At 25.5% G+C, this 22,472-nt stretch overlaps 1 long non-coding RNA gene across 1 annotated transcript; it reads right to left on the bottom strand.

Annotated features, from left to right (window-relative positions):
* Positions 1–6,308: 6,308 nt before the first annotated feature.
* On the bottom strand, positions 6,309–13,661 carry LOC126552877 (uncharacterized). Its single transcript, XR_007606333.1, has 3 exons — positions 13,563–13,661; positions 11,579–11,731; positions 6,309–6,403 (listed from the first exon to the last, which is right to left on the bottom strand). It is a non-coding gene; the product is annotated as an uncharacterized LOC126552877 (long non-coding RNA).
* Positions 13,662–22,472: the final 8,811 nt, after the last annotated feature.

The following is a 22,472-nucleotide window of genomic DNA, read 5'->3' as shown; positions in this document are numbered from 1 at the left end:
TATAGACATTAGACAATGTACAGAAATGTGTTAAAAAATTAAAACAGTATATAAATTATTGTTTTGTACTTTTCTGCCATATCGATGAATTTGAATAGTTAACTAACTTAACCAGGGATCGGTGATGAGTATTGTTTGAAAGTAAGTAGAGGAGAGGGTTTGTTCACGTTCATGTTGAAGATCGAGAAATTCGGTTTTACTATGAGCGGTACGCAACAGGTGTTACTTATGATTACATGCTCCTTTATAATATGAGATAATGATTGGTAAGTTATACTAACCTTAACTTTTTAAAAACGACTGATAATAATTGTTTTTATCTTCAAAATTTGTTTTTGTATTAATAAAATTGATATATACTATTCCAAACTAACACTGATTATTTGTCATTTCGATATTAATATAAATAAAAATATATATTTTTTTATTGGAACAGTTATTTTCAACAGTAGTTTTTAATTTTATTCATATCATTTAGGCAGTATGAATTATAATTGTTTTATAATTATATTATATTAGAATATTAGATAGATAAAGTAAAATATAACTTTATGTGACATAATTACTTATTAGTTATTAGTTATTACATTATTCTCTACCGAATTAAAAATACTTTAACAATAAGCTAACTATAATAAAAATAATTGACGTTTTTAAATTCTTATGATTTTCAATTAGTCGTTATTGTTGTGGTAATTACTGTAATATTTTTAGTACAATGGTATGTTGAATCTCTAAGTTAGCTAGATTTCAATAATACCTAGTATAATATGTATTTGTTTCTCTACGACGGATTTTACACTTTTAACTTTTATACCGCAATAATTGCATCATGTTCAAACGGGAACGGGAATGTCTCGTTTAAAAATCGTTATTTTTTTAATGCTATTTTTTTTTTTTTAAACAACTTAACAAGCAATTATAAATGATTAAATAAGACATAAATTAATCATCACTCAAAGTAAAAATTTAAATCATTTATTCAATTACTAATAAACCATAGTTTAACCATGTCTTTTTTTATTTTCAGAATTCCATGTGAATCATTAATCTTATTAATTGTGTTATTTTATAAAGTGAATTTTTTTTTATTTTTAATGAAAATATAAATTAAAATCAATAAAAATTAAAAGTGAATATTTTACAATGTGAATATTTTTGTCCAGCCATCATAATCATGTGTTATACAGTGCATGGTAAATACATATATTTTTTATTTTTTATCAAAGAATAATATTGATAGTTATATGCTATGTTATATCCTTGAAATGTGTACATGGTAAAATCAAGATTTTCTCGACCGTGGTATTCTAGCTTGAACATGGTATGATTACCGAGGTGAAAAGTGCGAGTCCGCTGTAAAGGAACAAAATATAATATAATTATAAACTACTATGAGACTACTATAAGTGGTAAGACAAAGATATGAATAGTTGAAGTGGGTAAGATCTGTGAAACAAATTTGATTTTCCATAGTCGGTAAATAGTTTATTCTTATCCCAGCCCATGAAAGTCAAAGACATTTTTAGAAATTCGATTGCGGCTTTTGGCTAGTTAGCGTTGGTACGATTTATATGTGGAATTGCATTTCTACCGACAATACGGTATATATATATATATAAACCATTGTTAAAGTACCTCCACATAAACCAAAATTTAAATTCTACCCACACTAAATCAATAATCACAATAATGTCCTGTTCATGTGTTTGTCTGTTCAAAACGGCACACTCCAGGAGCCAGGAAACGTTGTTTTACCGTAAGTCAATTTCTTAGAATAATGCGGTCTCTTCCTGGGTGGTAAAATGCGGTCGGAAGAACTAAAAAAACATGTCGATGAATTTTTGAGTCGTTTTTACAGATCGAGCGATTACTTTTCTTATTCAAACAAATACATTTTATGATTTATTCAAATTTATATTGTTTTTTTTAACGTAAGCTAATGACATTTTTTTCTAGCATAGATAAAATAACAAAATTTATTTATTGCTATATAAATATTATACATTTTTAAAGAAAAATAATTACCTATTTATAACTGAAAGTAAAATAAATATTACACATAAAATTATAATATATAAACTGCAATCACATCACTTTTTTCCTGCGTACATTTCATCAGTTTTATCCCACTTACATTAGTTACATAGTTTTTTACTATAGTTTTAACTCGTAAACGTATTTCAAAATTTTACAATATACGTGTTTGTTCTATGAATACGATAACCATTTTATGACAACAGCAAAATTGTAAAAACGTATGGGATTTATTTTTTTATTATTATCAGATATTTGAAATAATCTTCTTATTTGTGTATATTGAAACATGAAGTTTAACTATTTGTCTATTAATTATTTGTAATTATGTACATGTCAAATCTATGAAAATCTTTATTATGTAGGTAAATAAATAATTAAAAATTAAAAATAAAGCATTATTTCAGATCAAATTTAAAGCGTTTAAATAACATAACTTTATTTAATGTTTACCAAAATGCTCATTTATTATCAACATATGTCCAATTATTTTTGTTTTTTCTTAAATGTCTCTACTTCTCCAACAACTAAAAAGTATGTGAATGCCCGTGAAATCATCAAATATATCATACATAAGACTTAAACGTTATAGCACTAAATAATTTTGTTTTAACTCTTTAATAAGCTCTTAGAAATGCTACACTAAAATACCAATTCAAATTAAAAAATATGGAAAATGAAATTTCAACAATTTGATGTATAATTATTGTTTTCAATTTTATATGTTTACTTGAAATGTTTATTTATTGATAGACTATTTATTAGTTTTATGAAAAAAAAAGTTAGTTATGAGTTATTACAATATAAGTTCTATAAATATCGAATACTTTTAAATTTAATTTTAAACATTTTTAAGTGAATAAAATAATTCTACAAAATATATTTTTGATTGTCATTTATATAACTATTTTGAGAGTATAATTATGTTAGAAAATTATTTAATTAGAATTTTAATTAAACAAATCTAATCGAAAACTTGTTAAAATGCAAAAATGTTGTATAGGACATCGTGAAGTAATAAGACGTATATTATTCGTATCTTAATTGGGATGTTCTAGAGCTAAAAAAAGGAAACAAAAAAAATATGCAAATGCTTGAACTTTGAAGCTGCAATTATACGTACAGATTGTCATGCACGTTTTTGTGGTAAAAAATGTAATCTAACAGTATAAACGATTCAGGATCGCTACAGTAAACACCAACGAAAAGCCTACCCGACTACAGGATAGCTACCGAGTACCGAACACGGTCTGTTTGCTGTTTTACTTGTCCTACACAACTTTGTATAATGATGACTGTATACATATATACATATTATACCTCTTATATGACTATATAATTGTATACGGTTATGAGTTTTGCGCGTACAATAAACACTAACGAGAACAGTTATAGTAAATGTCTGTAAATCTAACACGACGACGTACCGTAACCACGAAAACATGAAATAATAATAACGAGGTCGGAATTTATTATATTACCTGGACGGCGGTCAATTTATCGCAATTATCCCACTTATGGTAATTCAAAACGACGATAATTCCCGTACATCGTCCTATTGGGGCGAGAATATAATGCCATCACGGCCAGCTATATGGCAACCATTATTATAGCCGTCGCCACTGCCACGCCACTTGTCATCAACTGTCCGGTTATTGTTGCTGTGGGCCTCAACGCCTTTTACGCCTTCCGTCTCGCTCACGAGTTTTAAATATTTAATTCTATCGTCGGATACACACGCCCCATCTCTTCATCGAAAAATCCATAACGCGTTTCTGTGGGATTATCGGTCGAGCTTTCAAAATCAGATACTACAGATATTACCGTCGTCTTGACCACGACTTTCGGAATATCACGATATCGAAAGAAATGCGAGGAAACGATGGTTTATTGCGTTTAATAATTTGTGACGTATTCTACACGCAACAGACAAACAATTAATATTGATATCTCCCATAGTGTTTAATAATTTTTCATTTCAATAATCACACCCACGTGTTTGATGCTTTTCTCAATGTTTTACACAAAAATATCATAGTCTTTAACGGGGCATTTATCATTAAAACAAAAAACCGTCACCATAGTGTTATTCCTGAGATAATATATGAAAAAACAATGTGAAAGAACATATTAGTATACATATTACTGTCATCAAATACAATATTGTTTTCGGATTACACGCGTTGCGTACTTATCTAACCATCAGAATCACAAATACTAGTATATATTATGGTAAAAACTTTTTGACTCGACAATGATATCGTATACATTGTTTATGGACGGAAAAGTGTGTAGAAAATCTAAATACCTTAAATTTGTGGTAGGTCATTTCATTACATAATATGGATATGCATTGGACACTCGAATCTTATTAAATAGTGTTGAATATAATATAATTATCTACGTATGACATACAATTAATATTCAATTTTTATTCAAAATAAATGATAAACCTCTTTTTACATTCTAATGAACTTCTCATTTATATTTATCAAGCTTCTTGTTTACTAAACACAATTTATCACTCTTCATTTTTTAGAATTAGGACAGTCGTGATATGTGCATTATAACATAATCATTTATCATTGACTTAATCTCGTTAGTTAATCACAGAGGAACTTTGAAACTTTATTTCTTATATGGCTTGTTGTATGGTAAAATAGCTTCTACTTACCTTTTATCACAATTTAATTTTAAAGTTCTTCAAATATACACAACTATACAAGATCCCTTGCTTAATTCTTTATTCCAACTTGCACCACAAATTATTTATTAGTAACCTATAGTTATCTATCCATTATTTACAGTTTGTAGAAACGACTCAAGAATTCACCAACGTTACCTTTCTTTACCAGAACTTAAATTTTGTATTTCCATAAAGTATTGTTATTTCATTTGCCTATATTATTTTATGTTGAAAATAGGTAATTAATTTTTAAGTACGTTTATTGTAATAAAAATTAAAAAGGGTATCATCTCGCTTAAATACAATAAATAAATATATTTTAGTCCATCTTTAATAATTTATATTAATGGTTTTATAGTGTTTGCTAAGTATTATAATTTTAACAAGATACCTTTAGTATATTACTGTTTTAAAACTTGTTTTTAAAATCAGTGTGCTATTTTTGACTTACAAAAAACTGCACTCTACTATATTAAATCAATAATGCGCGTTTGAAGTTCATATTATATGTAAATTACGACAGTTAGGTTGACTAAATTTACGCACTCTTTTTTTTACTGTGTGCCCAACACAATAATAGCTAATTTAAGCTATATATATATAGAATGAAATTAAATATGGAAATTTGCAGTTTAATCATTCGGAACAGCAATTAAAACGTTCTAATGCATTAGGTATGCGTATAACAATATTATATTAAAATACATAAAGTGACACGCTAGTTGCGCGGAACTATACACTGTCACAGTACCACTACATGAATTATCGGTTTTCTGAACACTTATAATAATTTATAAATAATAATAAAATATAAATTTTTTTGTAACAAAGTTATAAAGTTCGTAGTATTCACTGTTTAGTGTGCACATATATATTTTTTCGCACGCTACAGAAAACAATGAAGAATCGATATTATATGCATTACATAAGAAAAGTGTTGTGTAATAATTGTACTACAAAAATAATAAGATTGAAAAAATATCGATGCAAATAGTGATTAGTATAAAATATTTTATTTTATTTTGTCTATAAATCGAAGAAAAAAACCAAAAACATAAATATTAAATTGTTAGAAAAAAAATGAAGTTATTAGTAATATTATAGATAACAATCACGCCTTAGTTGAAGTTTATAAGATCAAACAAAAATAAACACGTGTTAAAACTTAAAATAATTGTCACACAATATCACGTTGACAGTGAGGGGGCTTAACTTAATCAAGATAATTGTACAAACTACAGTTTAATTAATGTTTATATTCGCATTGAAAATATTTATTTCCTGCAGAATATGCATGGAACGTACTATTTAACCATTAGGTAACTAAAAAGTTAACCATCTATTTAAACTAACTAAAAATATAATCATAATAAATAACGGCTGGACAAAGATATCGTGAGGTTTCTACCAGTATACCACTCCTGGTTCCGGTTACTTACCTCTCGTTATCCGTTCGTATCGATTATGATATTATTATGCATATACATATCGTTATTTTTAGATGGTGTCAAAACTTGTTAAGGTGACAGCGTTGCATCTTTGGATGGGTGTTTAATATTATAGTGATTCAAACGCTGTTGGCAATCCCTTTACAGTTTTCTCGACCACGTCGGCATTAACGTCGTAAATACGTAACAACTGCTATAACTTACCAGATAGAACGCATAACTATGTAGGTACCTGGTACATAACATTATTCCTGGGTTAGAGACAAGTTTAGGAGAACAGCACATTATCCTGATTTTAGAATATTTTGCATTTGACAAGTTTTAAATATTTATATATATACAATATACATATTATATAATGAAAATATATGGATACTGTCAAGCCAAATCGAAAAAAAAATAATAGTATAATAATATTATCGTATAATAGTCTATAATTACCAATAATTATTATTGTTGTGTGCACAATATTATTTTACTACTAAGATATTAAAATATCGTAAAAAAAAATTGACGAAGCTATCCGTACTTTGATTGAATTATAATGATAATATTTTACTTAAAGTTTTGTGCCAATAATGAAAAATTAAAAAAATATATTTTCATTTGTGAAATTAACACAGTTAATATACAACAGGAATATTAATATGGCTGTTTACTGAACATCTTTTAAAAAATATTATATCGTTATTTTTATTAAATTATCTCATGTAATGACATGATAAGTTATTTTATTTTTTTATATTTTTTTACTAGGTATTATTTTGCCTCTCTCTCTTTCCATCTTTTTTGTTTTTTTTTTTTATCGAATACAATGTAGAACGAACTCTGTAGTAATTAAATACATCCGATGAACCTATTATGAAATTATTATACTCATGCAGGCACGACAATACCGAGAATAATACGCGTGTTCACTCAGAATTATGGTAGCCTACGTTATCCTCAACACTCTATCGTGTTGTATTGCATGTTCAATAGTAATTAATACATAGTGTCGTATTCCATTATTTTTATTTTACGTTATTCTTTTTTATCAATGACTGAATAGAAAGGATATAGTGAGATGGATGTCGATTACCTATATCGAATAGATTCTTAATTGTTTTCGGGAAAACATCGAGATTATATGAATATTACATCACATATTCGACATTATCCGATGGACAACCACACTTTTCTATTGACGACTTTCATTAATTAATATATACGATTTTAAATTAAAAACTTAAATTAAATAAAAATATATTTAACTTTGCTAAAGTTATTAATATTAATAAGTGATAAAAAGTTATACGTCTCGATAAAATAACAATTGTTTTTATTTATATATAAAAACATTTAAATTGATTAAATTATTACTGTATAATATAACGTTTTAATTTAATTTAAGTGCAATTAATATTCAATAACTCAGCTACAAAAAAAAAAAAAAAAAAAAAAAAATAATACAAACAAACAAGTAAGTATATTATTACATTAATGTTAGGTACTTAATAAAACTAAAATGTAGAAACTGCTAACATAATCAAACAAATCCAAATTTCTGACTTTTAAACTGTTAATTGAGTTGAGCTTTTTTTAATTAATATACTATGAGGTTTAATAACTATAATTAACTTACATTTCAAATATTTTTAATTAGTGTCTTTAACTAAATGCCTTTAGCATAATCAGAAATGCATTTAAATTACATTTTAACGTATACATTGTTAAAGTTTAAAGAACGACGTGTTGTTTTTATAATTAAATTAATTTATGAACATTTAAGATGATTGATGAATCAAAGGTTAAATGGAATTTTAATTAAGTACAAAAAAAAAAGTTTGATAAAAGTAGCCACCCAGTGATGACACTTTTAAGTGCGGTTATACATTAGTTTTTACATATATTAGTTAACATATATTATACTCGAAACTGAAAATAATTACACGAATTATATATTATAGCGTTTTTAAATAATAATGTATAATATACGAATTGAGAATTACACATATTAAGTACATTTTATACAATATCATAAGTATTTTAGATTTTATTAGTATCGTATCATTACAATGATGTGAATGTGTTTTTAGAAAAATAAAATGATTATATTTTTAAGAAACAAAAACAAAATAAGGCACAATGAAAATGTTTACACAAAACTAGTTTTCGAAAAAAATCGATTTGGTTTTAGTGATGTATATTTAAAATGAACTACTTTAAAAGTATGAAAGATTCACTAAATATTTTAAACATATTTTTTCCAACATGTTATAATTTTTAAAATATATATTGATGTTTAGAATTTTGACATATTTTTCAAAATAGATTAAAAAATATAATAAGTGCCGTAATAATAAACTTTCCACCTAGTATAACTCGTAACAGTATAACAAATATTTTTTCATTTCCTCTTAGTATTTACACAAAGATCAAATAAATTTCAAGTAGCAACAATTACCTATTTATAAATTTTTGATATAGGATTATAAGATTGTTTATAAAAAATACAATTTCCTCGAAGAAATATTATTTACCAACTAAATCTATTCAATTTTATTTTAATACATTTTAATAATAGTTTTTAAAATCTTCAATTATGGTTTTTCCATTTTATTTTTAAATTTTTTATTACCCATCAAACAACATGCCTTTACTTTCAAAAGTCACTTGAATATTAGAACTGGAAATTTCAATATCTACAACATTTCAAAAAAAAGTTTTTAGAAAAATCGAAAATTTTATTTGACTTTAAATAGCTCAAGAAAAAAGTCAAAATATTTTTAAAACCTTACCGTGTATAGATAACGCTAATGTAAACATGGTGAATATTTCAAGGATTTACAATGATTAGTTTTTGAGTTACAATCATATAAAAAAATCAATTTGGCCCACAACTGGTTTTGTGTAAAAATTCCCGTTTTTCCCCCTTTTTTTTTTGTTTTTCTCAATTTTTTTGAAAACTGTTAAAATTTTTTACTTTTGACCGCTATAATGTACTAAGAATATTTATTTTTCCATCGAAAACCCCCTCGAAGTTTGAAATTGAAATTGAAATTGCTGTACACAGAAAAAAAACACATATCATTGTAAAATCAATACATTCATCACTTCGTTTAAAATCTAAATCGTAAATTATACTTTAAATAAAACAGTTGATAGGTTTTTTAGTAAACACTAGCAATTCTATTATATAAACAGCAATAGAATCTATTGTACAATAGTTTTCTTTCTTTATCCATTGGTTTCTTTTGTTTCAGCCATAGTCTTTGATAAAATTAAAATTTATAAACAGTATAATATGTTAATATATAGTAATTTTAAGACCATGTATGATGATAAGTTACTGGCTATTTCTTATGAATTATAACTAAAATAAGTAATCAGTACTTTTATTATATTATAGATTATTATTGATCATATTAATATTTAATATTAATATGCATAGTTATAGTATAAACTAATATAATAATATATTATTACTAATAAAGGTTATCATATGAAAATATGTTGATATTAAAACCTATTAAGTATTCAGTTGTGTTAATTAAATTATTATTAAACTATACAAATTACATATGAAATACGTCATGTCAAAATCATTTATGAATACTGAAATTGTTTTATGTATAACATAATAATTGAATAGAAAATTAAATCTTAGAGTTTGAACGTATTACTTTGAGATTTATAGTTCTGTTTTTGAAATCATAATACATCAATTAAATTCTAAATAGTATGTTTCCTTATTTTAAATTGGAATTTAATATAAATGAGTATATTGTTGTTTAAAATAGTACAATATTATCAATATTTGTGTTAATAAATACGATAAAATGTTTGTTTGAATGTTCAATGCAGATGTATATACAATATATGTTTTGACAGGTATATATTTAACAAACGTGTTCAAGTAAATTTAAGGTTTTTTAAGCTACCAATTAATTAATACTAACTTGGTATAACTAAGATTATAATTTCGATTAATATATATATACATATATATTTTTTTTTGAATAACTTAATTAAAAAATACTAGTTAGCTTAAATTTTAGAATATATTATGTCTTTTTTGAGAATAAAATAATTCTTAATAAACCACCAGCTGTGAGATATGTCTAAAACAATATATTATAAATTAAATATTGCAATAGTGAAATTAAGGTTGTAAGTGGATCTAGAAATAAAAAGGTAGCCGGACACTTATTTATTTATTTATAATTAATCATTTTTTTTAATTTAAAAAGTTATTTTTCCGCTCATTACATGACTTAAGTATTTTACTGTAACATTTTAATATTAATTGTATTATTATTTTATCAAAAATGAAGAAAAATTTTTTTTCTTTTAAATTAAATATTTAACATGGAATAAATTTTTCTACTAAATATAAACTTATATTATATTAAACTTAACTTATTCACTAAAATACTTAATCATGGCCATTGCAAAGTACCACTGAATAATTAATTTAGTATCATAATTTCATCCATAAAATTTATATGGATATTACCATTCTTAAAATAGAAATTATTAGTTGGATATTATATTTATTTCATAGTAATATATGAATATTATACGAAATTGTGGATAAAATATTGATGATTTTAAAAAAAAAGATTGAATAATTAATGTATTTGATTATATCGTAATAAGAAATAAAATAAATCATAATTCAGAGGTAAAAATTATACTTTTTGATTTCAAAACGATATTTTATGTTTTAAACATATAATATTTGTATTTGTAGTAGGTACAGCTACCTAATAATAATGTGAAAAAAAGAGAATACTTAGTTTGTATTATACCATTATGGTGGCATACCCACATTTCAAGTTGTAAAGTTGTTGGGATTATGTACAAGAAATTAATCTAGAAAAAATATTACAACATATTATAATTTAAACAATTTTAATTTCTATACGTTATTTAAATGATAAAATAATAATGTTCAGTTTTTATAATTGATTTTAGCTATGTGCTTAATTTAAATTGTATATATTATATGGCATATTATTTACTATATATTATTATACCTAGCTTCATTTCATATAAATTTTATAAGTCATAAAATACAAATCACTAAGTCAATCAAAAACAGTTTATCTCCAAAACTCGAGTTCACATGACTTTTAGTCCACCTAATTATAATTTATAAAAAAAAATAAATATATTTTCTACAAATATGACCTGAACAATATCCTTTAACTGATTGCGTATTTTGTCTTTATACGTCAAATAAATAATTCTTGAAAATTGCACACAAAGACTTTTACATGTAAGTACATAAGACACATACGTAACGAGAAAATTACTTTTATTATTTATGTTTCTTACATACATTTCATGAAATTATCATTCATGGAATGTTATTTTCAGTACTCGACAGCTTTCGAAAATGTTAAGATTTTTAAGTTCTTACCTGTACTACGTGTATAGAATGTATTATAAGCCGTTCTTTCCAGTCAACGTTTCTTTCATTAGCCATCACCAGTGCTTGAAAATTCTAGCGAATGTGTATTTGTATGATAAGTCATTGAACATCGAAAGTAAGATAAATTGTTTTCACATTTTTCTATTATAAGAAATAATAATGATGATAAGACATTTTTTTTTTTACTTATAAATGTATACATAATTACGGTTTCTAAAGGTATGTTTATAATTTATAATTTAAGTGCTAAAGATATATTTTTATACAACAAAAAAAAAATAAAAGATTAAATATCTTAAATATATTTAACACTATTTAGCCGTATATAGAATTTAAATTTCATCACAATTTATTTTTATTCTGTTACTTATATTTACTTTGATACATTAATTATTACACACCAAAAAAAGGTTTAAAATGGTTTATACTACACGATTTAATTACTTTGTTTTATTAAGAAGAAAATAGTGAATGTGGTTATAATATTGTGAAGAGTATTTAATTCAAACCGTATCATTGTCGTTGACTTTATTTTCATTATGGATCTAGTTTATTTCGAAAATACCTTATAAAATATAATGCTACTTTTTAAATTCGATGTAGGTATAATACAGTAATAATAACACGGCATCCGAAATAGGCAATATAGCTACACCACTGTCTTGTGTATTAGTATGAAAAAAAAATATAATAAATAATCATTATTCATTAGGTACACCAAAAATGATGTAAGTTTTGTTGTTTTTTGATTTAATTTGGGTGTTTATTTTAGTGAAAAAATTTAAACAAATTATTGAACCAAGATTTTTTATGATAAATACACGGACAATAATAAAATCTTTGACCCAAGCGTATGTAATTTTACTTTTCGTTCCTCAATCAATATTTAAAACCAATGTTAAAGTGTCAGGCGCAATGCCATCTTTAGCTTAGTATGTGTTTCTATACCGATTTTTTTGCGTAAGAACACTAATAATATATATTCTATTTTATTTTATTCTATCATGTGTCTCTTCTTTCTTTTGCTTCACACCAATTCACTCTCAAACCAGTTTATGTAATCATTTAATTTCGTTACGTATTTACTAACAAACCACATTCGATATAATATGATGAATCATAATATGATGTGTATTTATATAGCCACTGCATGCACACGTGTTGTTAGTATCTTGCAGACATACAACATTGTACATTTGCGTTGAGTAGGACCAATCGTGTGTTGTCAGCATATTTATTCTAGTGAATTTTCATAATAAAAATGTTAAAGGAAAAAATGTTATCTGTGCTTTATCATTGACTTTTTTATTTTAAAGCTAGTAATAACTATCTTTGTCTTGTAATAATCAATTTACTCAAATCTTGTTTAAAAATGAATGTATTTTTGTAAGACGGAGGCAACTCGTATGAGTATAACGTTCTCTCAAAATTAATTTTATAGTAAACCGTTATAGCGCACGAGTTAATACATGGAGCCCGATGTTTAATCAAATTATGTAGAGAAAAAAAAAGAGGAACCTATTTCTTAGCTCGTTCTTTAGATGCGTTTGGTTATTTCATCCCAGTTGTATTCTCACTTACGAATAATGCACATAAAAGACGCATAATGTGAATGACGACATGACGTATGTGTAATCGCATTATATACATAATATTCTTAGGGCTTATGAATAATAAAACTTAACTTATTGGAAAAAGGGTCGAACAAATACGGATGCAATCTCTCCATATTATGTATTTATTTGTTTATCGGAAATGGTCAAATGACAAAATTGAACAAAAAATACAGATCGCTGCATACATAAATATTATTATAGCATAAATCTATTTAATATATGCCGTCCGAGCTCGCCCACGACGTTTCTTTAATACGTAAATGTAATGATTAAAAGAAGACGCACATTTGAAAAATATACATAACGGTAATACGCAGAATAACAATAATATAAATACGGTAAAATATTTTATATACCCGAAGTTGTTGACTGTTGCTTACGTCAAATCCCAAACGTAACACTGTTATTGACATCATAATAATATGTCTTGTTGTCTTTAATAGTTTATCTAGAAGAATCGATGACGTAGACGACTGGAGTGGTATTAACTTAGAGGCGCATCGCCATTGTTCGGTATTCTACGTCAATTATGATTCAAAAAATATACGAGAAAATATAACACGACAGAATATCGAGTGCTGTGAAAAATAGAATAAACAATTATTAATAAGATACCGCACGTCAACATAATTTTTTCCAAGCAACGATATTATATTTTTATAAAATCGAATTAAGCTTGAGAATATTTTTATATTATTGCGGGGTTTCGGGAAAATATTATAAGTACCGGTACCGTCACTTTTCACACCTCGTTATAACATACTATTTCAATTATTTTAATATAATGTTATGCATACAAATAGCGTACGAGACATTAAATAAATACCAATTATTATAAACAAATGATGAAACAACAAAAAATAAAAACTCTATATTGTGGATTAGTCACTTGACATTAGACATCCAATCGAACATAAATACTTTTAGATTCTCAAAAAATCAAATATATGTAATCAAGTATGAAGTAGTACGCATTTTAAATAATTAATAACTGCGTACTAATGCTCACCAATATTAATATAATAGTCTAATAATAAATTGTGTCATTTTCAAAAATATGGCTAGCAAAAGATCTTAAATTTAGATCTTAAATTCTTACAATATCAAATCATTCAAGAGATACACTTAAACTTATATTTTAATATAACATCATTAATAATGAATAATTTTTAACGACTATTGATATAATATACTTATAAATTATATTTTTTCTTTATATTGTATATTTTACTATTTTACAATTCAAATAGAAAATAAATGTACAATTTGGAGAAAATAAAAGTAAATACTTTAATCAAAACAGAGATTTCAGTAGGGAACTAAAAATAAATAAATAAATAAAGTGCATGGGATCTCGATAAGTCTAAATCCTCAATAAGTCAAAATATATGCCATTCCCTTGCGTAAAATCCCGATTACTGTAAAGAAAAATAATAGATAACTCTAAAAACTCTTAATATAGACAGATAATGAAGGATAATTTTTATAATAACTTGTCTAATCTGCTTTAGCGTTCCGATAATTTAATCTAATCGTGATTATTTATTTTGATTTATTATTGAATTGTTCACTCAATTTATTTTCACTACATTCGGTATTTTCAGTTGCGGTCACACATGTACGGAGGTATTAAATTTAAAAACTATTAGTTATTTCATTACATTTTCATCATAATTTTTTAATAATAATTTTAAGTGTAAATGAATAATAATTTTAATTTGAGTAAAGGTATTGTATTATTTATAATTTTCTTAACGTTTTGTTTATGATTTATAATATAATTATGTTTAGGCACAAAGAACTACTAATGATAATTATTTAAATCAACAATTATTTTAAGCAAACTTATCAATTCAGTACAATTTATGTACTTGGATTTATAGATTGTCCTGAAAAAGCAGTAAAGACACCTACAACACATTTGTATACCCAATACGTGTGTGTTTATGTTATGTTGTAGATCACGTCCACAACTCATATGGTTTTCATTAATTTGTCCACAACCATATGAAACTCTGTTCACTTCGACCAACCTCGGTAACACCATATTCATACACCTAAATTATTATTATAAATTATTCTTTGGAAATTCGGTGTGTGCACTAATAAATGGCGTCGGACGATTTCACGATTGGACGGCAGCTAATCACGTCCGAGCCCGGTCGCGTAAATATAGAAGCGAAATACTACGACGCACTTTCATGTATTATAAACTATGACAGAGGCTGTCGGCACCCACTTGCAATTTCCGGTATATTATTCTCGTTTGGAACATATTTGATGAGAATATAGAATGGTCCATCGGACGTCAAATACACAATAACACTGCCTTAACAACGGTTCATATTTTTCGTGTTGTCTTATACTCGTATTATGACCTACGTGAACTCAGCGCGTGTTTCTGAAAGGGTTTGATAATTATAATGTTTGAATTTTAAATCCGTTTCCGATATATTTTTATTTGTACATTATATAAAATTACAATAATACGCCTACTGTATTATAGCCTAAATGATGAGTACCGTCGTTCACGGTTCACGACTATATACGAATTATCATCTAAATCCTAGTGTGATCGCGTACGAGATATTACGCATCTATACACACACGTCACTCACACATATTTATACTACATGGTATTCATCCGTCCTAAATGGTTTTCGGAAATCGGCCATTTTATTTTCATCCGACGAATTTCTGCAGAAAATAATGCACATGGTTGCGTTTACAGTAATAGGTAGGTCGGTTTGTAGTTAAAATAGCTATTATTTTGAATAACACCTGATAAAAACTATTACAATCAATAAACATCAAAAATTTTCTAATTTTTTAGATTCGTCAATAGTTGAAATAATATGAATACCAGTATAATATATTATACAGTTTCAAACACAAAAATATGATAGTACATTAGTATAACATCAATATTTAATATTGTGGTGAATTAATATACTATTTAGGTATGTGTTAGTTTTGATATTTTATTGTTTGCAATTCATTTCGTTGATAAAGTCTCTATAAATATTATAAAATAATATTACAGCTTGTGATTTTAAAAGTTTAAAATTTAATAGAAGCACAAAATAATAAACAAGTGATTACACTATTTATAGTACATTTTGTATTTCTAAATTTAAGTAAAAAAAAAAAGAAGTAATTTTATGCATTTTTATAGGTGATAATATTATTATAATATAATTGAATATTAGAAATCGATGAAAATAATGTTGTAAGAAATTGTATTATATTTTTTTTAACTATAACAAGGAAAAAAAATTTTATTAAAAATAAAACATAAAAAACAATTATAAATAATAAGTAATTTGTATAATTCATGAATAAGTTTTCATCATATTATTTAAAAAAATATATATAAACCATTTTCTAATCGATAAGTCCTAGAAAATTAATCAAAATGACTTGAAAAATAATTATCGTTGGCAAATTAATTTCTGGGCTAGACATGTAATCTTCGGGGGGTTTCAATATCAAAAAAGTCTTGTATTTACATTAGATCAGTTTAAAAATTATTTTTCATCAGTCTAACTTAATTTGACCGTTTATTTTGTTGGTATAATTTATTTTGAGAATAACACAATTATTAATATTTGAAATTACAATTTTTTAAATGTTGTTTTTCGATATATTTAATTGTATTATTTAGATTATATTTTTACCAAAAATAACACGTAAACACATTTAGTTTATACAAAATTATTATTATTTTTTTTTACATTTTGTATGCTTACTTATGGAAAAGAATCATAAATTATAAACACATGTAGGTATACATATTATATAATAGTTTATTACCTGTACACTGAAAGTTGTTTTACAAAACTTAACAAAAAAAAAAAAAAAAAAATAGGTTTTTCTGGAGAAAGGTATCTTATTGAAACCGTTGGTCTATGGATAAGAAGTTATGTACAATCGTATACAAAATGTAAGCTTCAAATAGTAATAAAATACAATTTATTGTTTTTTTTTCTAGTTAAGATAGAAATTGTAATTTAGGTTTTTTACTACGCTAGTATAATCCATAATTTTTTATTTTCTTTATCCGTCCGTCCTCGAGATGAATTTTCAGCCATTTCCGTTCCAAGAGTGCAATGAAAAACATCATAAAATAAAAATAATTACTTAAAAAAAAAAAATTATATAAGTATTCTTGAAAATAAAAATGTGAGTTTTAAGATTGAAAATTATTTGATTTTTGGAAACTGAAAATATAATATTAAATAATCTTAAGATTTTATATATTGATATACATTATATATGTTTGCTTACATATTATTATGTGTATTTTAAAAACACTTTTGTATATTAGGTAATAAATATAATAAAAATTGTTTAAACAAGTATTTAATATACATCAGCTGTAAAACGTCAACATATTATATTTTTACCTCTATGTACATTGTACATCATGTATTATATTAATAATACTAATAAATAATTATTATTATATCATAAACTAATATTAATAAGCTAATACAAAACTTATTAAATATATATATATATTAAAACAACCGTTTTAATACATTTTAGATTTTGAGCGAAGCGATGAATGTATTGGTTTTACAATGTTGTGTGTTTTTTTTTTATTTATTTATTTTTTTTGTGTCTGTATAAACGAGAACGTGTCGAAATTATGCTTCGATTTTAAACTTCAGTAGATTTTCCGGTTCAATAGTGAATCTAGTTGGTGCATTGAAGAGGTTATTTTTTGAAATTCCCAATAGTTTTCAAAAGCACCGGGAAAAACAAAAAAAAAAAATAATAAGAAAAAACGAGTATTTTTACGCAAAACCATGTTTTTGAAAACTGCAGTTTTCGACCAAATCGATTTTTTTATATGGTTGTAATTCAAAAACTAATCACTATAAATATTTAAAATTTTTAATAAATATTTATATTAGTGTTAACTATACACAGTCAAATTTTGACTATTTTCGAGTTATTTATAGACCACTGAAATTTTTGATTTTTATAAGAATTTTTTTTTGAAGTGTCGATAAAAAAATTTTAAATGGCCAAACAATTTTGAAAATTTAATACAAGGTTTCTTATGAGTTGTTTTTATTGTAGCTGAAGAAAATTATAATCGTTAGTCACAATTTTTTTTTATAAGCGTTTATAATTCAAATTTTTACAAAATAGAGTAACGATAGCGATTTATCCTCAAAGGAATTTAAATATTTGTTATTATTCAAAAAGTATAAGTTGTAGATACTTGAAAATTTTACCAGTTATTTAGATTGGCATTTTTTTCACATTATTACATTTTCAAAATATTTTGAATTTTTTTTTTTTGTGCTTTTTATAGACAACTGAAATTTTCAATTTTTTAGAAAAATTTTTTTGAATTGTCTATAAAATTTATTGGCCCAATCAAAATACTTGAAAACTTAATACAAAGTTCCTCATAAGTTATTCTTATAGTGATTAAAAAATTATAAGAATACACAGGCACATTTTTTTTAAATAGCATTTGAAGTTCAAATATTGATAAAAATTCGTCAAACCCATGAATATTTGCAAATTATTTTGTAGGTTTAATTCATAAAAATTTTTGCAAAAGTAGGTAAGAGTTGAAAATTCAATACGAGATTTTCCATAAATTTAGCTTATAATAATTATAAAATAACTTAAATTTTAGTGTATTTAGGCCATTAAAATATAAACCACCTTTTTCACCAACCACTGGAAATTATATCCTAGGCTTACAAATCATCTTCGGTCAGAAGAGTTTTTCGTAAACAATGATAACTATCAATGAATTCAAATTTAACACTTCTTTAATATATAATAATGATTCATACGGATGGATGTACAGCAGAGCGGTCCCCATTTACCCGCTTTTTTATAGTTTTATTTATATAGATTATGGTTTACTCATATTATGTCATTAACGTGTTATACACACGTACATAACATATCTCACAATTTCTACCAGATTATTATTTTAAGAAATAAAACGTTAAGTCTTTCGTGTTTTATTTTCGTATCCCCGCCCGGTATAATAGTTAATCAACGCCATTTTCCTGCATTAATAGAGCGCCAATATAGACATGACACGTATATATCATTATTGATATTGGCACCGTGGGCTTTGAGAGCCCCAGACAACTGCGCAATGCAGTCGCTGTTGTGTGCCTTGAACGCACGAACGGGTTTCCGGTGCCACGTCGTTCCGGTGTTGGACACGGTCCCGCGCGTTATTGGGTCGAAACCGAAAGCGCGTTTCTTACTATCACGGGTCCGAATGGCTAACGATTTTCGGTTATAAAAAATATATATAATAACGTGCGAGTTGTAGGTATATACACAGGTCGTATAATATCGTATAATATACTTTGTATATATTTTATACACACACATCCCGGTGGTGAAAAAACGCGTTTCGAGGGTGTACTCAGGACGTGGCGGTGGTGGGGTTGTGAGGTGCATTATCATTGTGTGTATATACACATTTGTATATAATATTATACGGCGGCGGTACACGTGTATACACAAGCGCATTATATAGGTATATCAGTGTTCATGCACAAAAATGCCAGCGTGGCATTAGTACAATATAAGACCGATTGGTTGCGGTCTCGGCGAAAGGTTTGCCAGACCTTTTAAATTCTACTCGGGGCGCGCGCGCACGCATCTATACCTGTATAGTTTCATCGACAGACGATCGGTTACTGTTCGCCGTTCGCCGAGGAGAGAATGTCGATGGCTATAGTATATAAAACATAATATTAGGTATATATATATATATTACACTATGTAGTAGATTGTATAATATATGTGTTATATTTGGACGGCTGACGTAAGGTGTGGGTCTCATTCAGAAAAAAAAACATGCAAATTCCAAATAACTGTAATGGTACCTACGTCGTACTGTTTCCGGATTTTTTTTTTTTTTTTTTTTAATGTAATACCTACTTTAACAATAACCATAGTGGTTCTGATGCATTTGAATCAATGTTTTTTAACTGATCTAAAAATAATACGGGGCCGGTCCACGGCGTATAATTTAGAAAATAGATTTTGGTACCTACGCAATATTTTATTGAAGCCGAGAAATATAAAATATTTTAATATTCAATATTTCAAATATAGTAAACCCTTGTTTAATTCCCCGTACTTAGAATTACGGTAAATGTATTATATTTATTATTTAGTGATTATTGTTCAGTATTATCTATCATTATTATTATATAATATTATAACGCATTATTAGTAATTATGGGTTTTTCTTATACTTAAATCTATATTACTCATTTATTTTGTATACTGTTTGTGTTCCCAGAATAACAATATTACATAACATTTAGACGTGAACAAAACGTTGATTCAAAACGTATCTACTCAATAAATATTTAATAACCTTAAAATATAAAATAATCAAAATATTATTTTTATTTTCTCTATTTTTCGTAACTTTGAAAGTACTTATAGGTTTATTAAGTTTTCCTATAGTTAGCTTTGAATGACATCAAGTTTTTCCAATAATAATTAAACTAATTGCACACAATGTTTACCATAAGACTTACTGTAGTTAATCTAGCTGAAACGTTCACCATACAGCACTGACACGAAATGCCTAACCTGTTGCATAGTTTTGATGTAAATATTAGTGAACTATTTCATTATTTTTAAAGCTCTAGGAACATTAACTACGGGAAAATAAAAAAAACACTTTCAAAAAATTAATAAATTTTATTCTGCAGTATCATAATATATTTATTTAATGTTATTTAACATTTTATAAAAATTATTTATGGCTGTTTTTAATTTGAAATTTAAAACTGACCTTTTAAATTAAAACCAATAATGTATAATATATAATATGTAATACAATATTTAGCTAAAAAATCATTAAAGAGCATTCTATTAATGTACTAAGTTTTTAGTTATTTATTCTTTAACAATAGAATTCAATATTTCCAGAATTTTTCAATTATTCTTTTGCGTACAAAATAATTTAATAAAAATGAACTTAGTTATAGATTGATATTAATATTTTTAATATTAATTTACATTATCTTGTAAGGAAGTTTCAAATATTACTTGTATTTAAAATGGAATATAATATGTACAAATGTTTGACGATAAACAAATAATATGTAAAACATTAATTCCATTCTATATTTACCAGTTGTGCGCACTTAAAGTCTATATTATGCTGACGCAATAATTCGTCGAATAGTAAAAATTTTTACAATTTCGATTTACATTTGTAACCTAAAGGTCCTTTGAGTTTGTATTCATCGCGTCCTCAAATAACTTGATAATGGTTATACCACATATTCGGATTTTGGCATAAGAAATATACCACAGGAGAGCTATTTTTGAAATGAAAAAAGAACAATTTTAGACCTTTGTTGAACAAATAAAAATCGTACTCTGGGGGACAAGACGACGTCATCGACCATGTCATAACGCAAACGATTTTATGTTTGGCAGTTTTTATTATAATCGATAAATATATGGTATACGTTTTTTTCTAAAATAAGACCCATTATATATATTTATATAAAAAGATAATAAAAGATAATAATAATTTGTAGGTATTTCATATAAATCTTACATACTTGTGAAACTATTTAATCAATATTAATATTTTCAATGATTATAAAACCAATCTTAATACTGTAAAAAAATCATTGTTTAAAATATGATAATGATATGGTAAACATTTCTTATTTTTATGAGTGGTATTTTTGAGTTACAAAAAAAAAAAAAAATACTTCTGAAAAATTAAGAAAAGTATATTATAAGTTATTTTTTGAAAGTTTATGATGAAACACACAAGGGTATTATTCGAATCTCGTTTGTCATTGATGCTTAACATTTCAACAAAGGCAAGGCAATTTATATTATGTGAAAATGAGTGCGAAATCTGAAAGTGTCAACAGAAACAACGCTATTTTGACTATTTTTAAGATAATTATGATACGTTAATTTATTAAAAAAATTAATTATTCCAGGAGTCTGATAACTTATGTTATTTTTAAAAAGAAATTATGAAAAATAGCTTTTGGGCTAAACCTGGTATGTTGAACATTGATAAATAATAGTTTATTTCTTATTTTACAGTCGTTTTAGAGTTAATTTTATCTTAAAATATTACCTGTTGGTTAGATGATCTCTTAATCTATTATAATATTACCATTGTTCTATTGCTATCAAAAATATGCTTTTATTCTAGTTTTTACCAAATAAAAGTCACGTATATTTTATGACAATACTGTGCCCATAAATTGATAAAT

Source organism: Aphis gossypii, chromosome X, assembly GCF_020184175.1.
Source record: "Aphis gossypii isolate Hap1 chromosome X, ASM2018417v2, whole genome shotgun sequence".
Classification (NCBI taxonomy): domain Eukaryota; kingdom Metazoa; phylum Arthropoda; class Insecta; order Hemiptera; family Aphididae; genus Aphis; species Aphis gossypii.
This window is presented reverse-complemented; position numbering and strand designations above follow the sequence as displayed.